Source organism: Triticum urartu, chromosome 2A, assembly GCF_056163025.1.
Source record: "Triticum urartu cultivar PI428250 chromosome 2A, HENAU_Tu73, whole genome shotgun sequence".
NCBI lineage: Eukaryota > Viridiplantae > Streptophyta > Magnoliopsida > Poales > Poaceae > Triticum > Triticum urartu.
The window spans coordinates 532843065-532848714 of NC_141874.1; positions in this window are offsets into that span (position 1 = coordinate 532843065).

Consider the following 5650-nt stretch of genomic DNA (forward strand, 5'->3'; position numbering starts at 1 on the left):
GAGATATGAAGTCTTCAAAAAGTTTTACAGCTGCAAGATGGAGGGGAATAGTTCTGTCAGTGAACATGTACTCAAAATGTCTGGGTATAATAATCAATTGATTCAACTGGGAGTTAATCTTCCGGATGATAGCATCATTGAGAGAATTCTTCAATCACTGCCACCAAGCTACAAGAGCTTCGTGATGAACTACAATATGCGAGGGATGGATAATACTATTCCTGAGCTCTTCGCGATGCTAAAGGCTGTGGAGGTAGAAATCAAGAAGGAACATCAAGTGTTGATGGTTAACAATTCCACCAGTTTCATGAAAAAGGGTACAGGGAAGAAGGGGAACTTCAAGAAGAACGACAAGCAAGTTGCTACTCAAGTGAAGAAGCCCAAGTCTGGACCTAAGCTTGAGACTGAGTGCTTCTACTGCAAAGGGACTGGTCATTGGAAGCGGAACTGCCCCAAGTATTTGGCGGATAAGAAGGATGGCAAGGTGAACAAAGGTATATTTGATATACATGTTATTGATGTATACCTTACTAATGCTCGCAGTAGTACCTGGGTATTTGATACTGGTTATGTTGCTAATATTTGCAACTCGAAACAAGGACTACAGATTAAGAGGAGATTGGCTAAGGACGAGGTCACGATGCGTGTGGGAAATGGTTCCAAAGTCGATGTGATCGCGGTCGGCACGCTACCTCTACATCTACCTTCGGGATTAGTTTTAGACCTAAATAATCGTTATTTGGTGCCAGCGTTGAGCATGAACATTACATCTGGATCTTGTTTGATCCGAGACGGTTATTCATTTAAATATGAGAATAATGGTTGTTCTATTTATATGAGTAATATCTTTTATGGTCATGCACCCTTGAAGAGTGGTCTATTCTTGATGAATCTCAATAGTAGTGATACACATATTCATAATATTGAAGCCAAAAGATGCAGAGTTGATAATGATAGTGCAACTTATTTGTGGCACTACCGTTTAGGTCATATTGGTGTAAAGCGCATGAAGAAACTCCATTCTGATGGACTTTTGGAATCACTTGGTACTTGCGAACCATGCCTCATGGGCAAGATAACTAAAACACCGTTCTCTGGAACAATGGAGCGAGCAACAGATTGGTTGGAAATCATACATACTGATGTATGTGGTCTGATGAATATAGAGGCTCGCGACGGGTATCATTATTTTCTCACCTTCACAGATGATTTGAGCAGATATGGGTATATCTAATTGATGAAACATAAGTCTGAAACATTTGATAAGTTCAAAGAATTTCAGAGTGAAGTGGAAATCATCATAACAAGAAAATTAAGTTTCTACCATCTGATCGTGGAGGAGAATATTTGAATTACGAGTTTGGTCTTCATTTGAAACAATGCAGAATAGTTTCGCAACTCACGCCACCTGGAACACCACAGCGTAATGGTGTGTCTGAACGTCGTAATCATACTTTACTAGATATGGTGCGATCTATGATGTCTCTGATTGATTTACCGCTATCGTTTTGGGGTTGTGCTTTAGAGACAGCTGCATTCACGTTAAATAGGGCACCATCTAAATCTGTTGAGACGACGCCTTATGAGCTGTGGTTTGGTAAGAAACCAAAGTTGTCATTTCTTAAAGTTTGGGGCTGCGATGCTTATGTGAAAAAGCTTCAACCTGATAAGCTCGAACCCAAATCGGTGAAATGTGTCTTCATAGGATACCCAAAGGAGACTATTGGGTACACCTTCTATCACAGATCTGAAGGCAAGATATTCGTTGCTAAGAATGGATCCTTTCTAGAGAAGGAGTTTCTCTTGAAAGAAGTGAGTGGGAGGAAAGTACAACTTGACGAGGTAATTGTACCTTCTCCCTTATTGGAAAGTAGTTCATCATAGAAATATGTTCCAGTGATTCCTACACTAGTACTGAGGAAGCTAATGATGATGATCATTAAACTTTAGATCAAGTTACTATCGAACCTTGTAGGTCAACCAGAGTAAGACCCACACCAGAGTGGTATGGTAATCCTATTCTGGAAGTCATGTTACTTGACTATGATGAACCTATGAACTGTGAGGAAGTGATGATGAGCCCAGATTCCGCAAAATGGCTTGAGGCCATGAAATCTGAGATGGGATCCATGTATGAGAACAAAGTGTGGACTTTGGTTGACTTTCCCGATGATCGGCAAGCCATCGAGAATAAATGGATCTTTAAGAAGAAGACTGACGCTGACGGTAATGTTACTGTCTACAAAGCTCGACTTGTTGCAAAAGGTTTTCGACAAGTTCAAGGAGTTGACTATTGTCGTGGGTTTGTCACGGCAGATGTCCTTGTGAAAGGACTTAATCGTGGAGCCCTCGCTACGGGTTACCTTAAAGGGGTTAAACCGGACAAGGGGACATGGGGAGTTTATACTAGTTTGGCCCCTTCGATGAAGGTAAAAGCCTACATCTAGTTTGTGATTGGTATTGCTAGGGTTTCGGTGACCAGGGAGCGAATCCGCTTTGACTGGCCCTCGAGTTGTTGTTTCCTGTCCTCAAACCGTGGCCGGGTCATCCCTTTATATACACAGGTTGACGCCCGGCGGTTTACAGAGTCCCGAGGCCGGATCATAAAGGTGTCCGGCTTGGTCTCTATTCCTCTAACTTACAATACAAGTTTACATAACAAGGTCAGTTTACATCTACAGGTGTTAACTCGCTTTTGGGCCTTGGGCCTTCACAAAGCGCCATCATTCTTATGTCTTCATGGGCTTCTAATCTTCATAGAGTTAACCCGGCTACTTCTGGCCGGTTTATGTCTAGTAGTAATATCCCCAACATTAGGCCCCAGATTGGTTTGATCTTGTTCATGTCAATCTTTAACACTTAGAAAAAAAACTCCTCCTTTGCATCTTCACCTTGATCTTGTAAACCGCCGTGACGTCATGCTCCAAGATCATAACAAACCGCCCTGACGTCATCTATTCATTGAAGCCGAAGATTACCTTCATTAATGCATATCCAATCATCAAGGCGACACCATTATTAACTATCCATTTTTGAGCTCCTCGATTCCCGCACTTGTCGCTTTACCGCTTCGCCTTATAAATAGGACCATAGGTCCTTCTCCTTTTTCCCCTTCGTCTCCTTCACTTCTTCTTCCTCCTCGTGACGTCTCTGCCCCTGAGCGCCGCCGCCGTCACCGAGCTTCCCCTCTGCTTCGACAAAGGCTGCTGCATCAATCGGACCATTACCAGAGACACGCGGTGTTCCTCTGTTGCTTCAATCAGTCGCTGTAAGTCTTTTCCTTTCCCCTTTGTAGATCTGTCTAGGGTTTCCTCGTTCTTCGTAGTTCATCGAAGTTCACAGAGCTCCGGTGCTGCTCTTCCCTGTTCCTCCTTAGTCTATGGATAGAAAATCTCAATCTTGATATATTGCGTGTAATGGTTTACCTTCCGCTAACACAACAAACCTTTTGTACGTGAAAGACTGATCTGAACCATTACAACCTGCTTTGGGTCCAACTCTTTTAGGTCAAAAATATTTTTGCTTTCTTGTCTTTCGGTAGATCCAAAATTCCCATGTCCCCTTGTGCAACCTGTTTTACTTTACTTAGTCATTCTTACCTTAGATCTGTATCCTCTTTACCACATAGGCGGTTTACCTTTGTAAAAGCAACCTAACACATACCATTAGTCCCCTGGTGAACCGGCGAACCCTTTTTACCTCCATTGTTATACTCCGGTTTAACAGCATGTGCATACCTTTGTTCTGATATTGTCTTGTCATTCATTATTGTATCAGTCTCCGGTTTATGCAATTTCACACATTTGTATATGTTTATTCCATTGCATCTTGCGCACCACCATGAATGATTCGTAAACCGGCATTTCTTTTTCAGCTTTTCGTTTCACAATGGCCAAATAGTTTGCCGCTTGCAACTGGGCTCCTTCCTGGATCACCGAAGAACAATTGAACAGAATGGTCAATTTCGGCACCTTGCCGAAGAAAACGGAAATTCGGTGGCGAGTTCCAAGAACAGAGAATCCTCCGATCCCGAGGCAGGGTGAGGTAGTGGTCTTTGTCGACCACATAGGCTGTGGTTTCAAACCGCATGGGTCGAAGTTCTTCCGGGATGTTCTTGCCAGTTTCCAACTCCATCCTCAAGATATCGGACCCAACTCGGTGTCCAATCTATGCAACTTCCAAGACTTCTCCGAAGTATACTTACAAGAAGAACCAACTGCTGAGCTATTCCGGGACTTTTTTCATTTGAACCGGCATACAGAGTTTGTAAATGGTCCCAACACTGAACTTGGTGGTGTCCCTATTCAAAAGCGGAAGGAAGTTGAATTCCCTCATGCCAAACTGCACAGTCACCCTAAGGAATGGAACCAGACTTGGTTCTACTGCAGAGATACCTCTCCTAAAGATGAGAATCCTCTTCTAGGCTATAGTGATCACCGGCTTTCCAACACTCATCCAATTCCGCAACGTTTAAGTTCTGCAGAACGGGCCAAATATGCCCCTCAACTCGCCAAGCTCCGGGCCTTTATGGCCAATGGTTTATCAGGTGTTGATTTCATGCGTTGCTGGATATCTTGGAGCGTCTTGCCATTACACCGCCGCCCCGGTTTAATGTGTGACTATACCGGTGAGGTTGAAGACCCCCAACGCCATATCAACATTCAGATAACCGATGAAGAGGTCAATGAAGGCGTTAAGAAAATTTTGAATGAATCGGAATCAGTCTGTCGTCAAACCGGCTTGAACCCCTTCTATACTCAAAATAAACCGCCTGCTATAAGCACTATGCTTCCTTTTTATCTTTGATATCTTTTAAATTGTTCAATCTTGTGAACTTTCCTCTGTTTGTGTATGAACAGGGTGATGATCCCTTCTGGAAGCGGAAATCCGCAGATAAAGCGGCAAAGCCATCCCGTCCCAAAACCAAAGTCGTCAAGCGTACCTCAAAGCGGAAAACGGCTGACCAGATCAGCATGGAACTTGATGAAGATGCAGATGATCCGGAAGTTGATGTAGAACTTGACTCACTTGGCTCCCTTTTCATGCACCTCATTAACAATGATCTTTATCAGGAGGACGTAGAAGGCAGCCAGGCTAATGATGTAGAGGTAATTACCCTTTCCTCCGGTTCAGACTCTATGCCAACACAAAAAACCCGTCAAGCAGTCCGGAAAGTAAGCTTTTCTCATCCTCTTGCTTACTTGGATCCAACATTTATTTTGAAGACACGGCAGCATGAAGCTCGTCGGACAACCCGGCATAGTGGCCAACAGGTCACTTCGGCCGGTTTACCTGATACCCCGGTTCGGAAGCGCCGGTCTGAGGTCTCTCCCACTTCTGACAATTCTTATCCCAAGGCAGGTTATTTCAGACAACCTCTTAATCCATCCGATTCAAATTATCAGGTGACACCTCCCTCATCTTCTGGTGAGTCAATAGCAACCCAACTCCCTCCTCTTAAAACTGTAGCTGGGTAAGTATTCAAACCCTTTATTCAAATGCGTTGCACATCTTGAATAAGATGCTAAACCTCTTTTAATTTTGTTTGCAGAGCCAAAGCCAGACCCAGCGAGAAAGCTCGGGTCAACAATCCGTCAAAAGACCAGGCGGTTTTTGAAGAAGAGCACATAGGTGAACCGGACCAAACTCG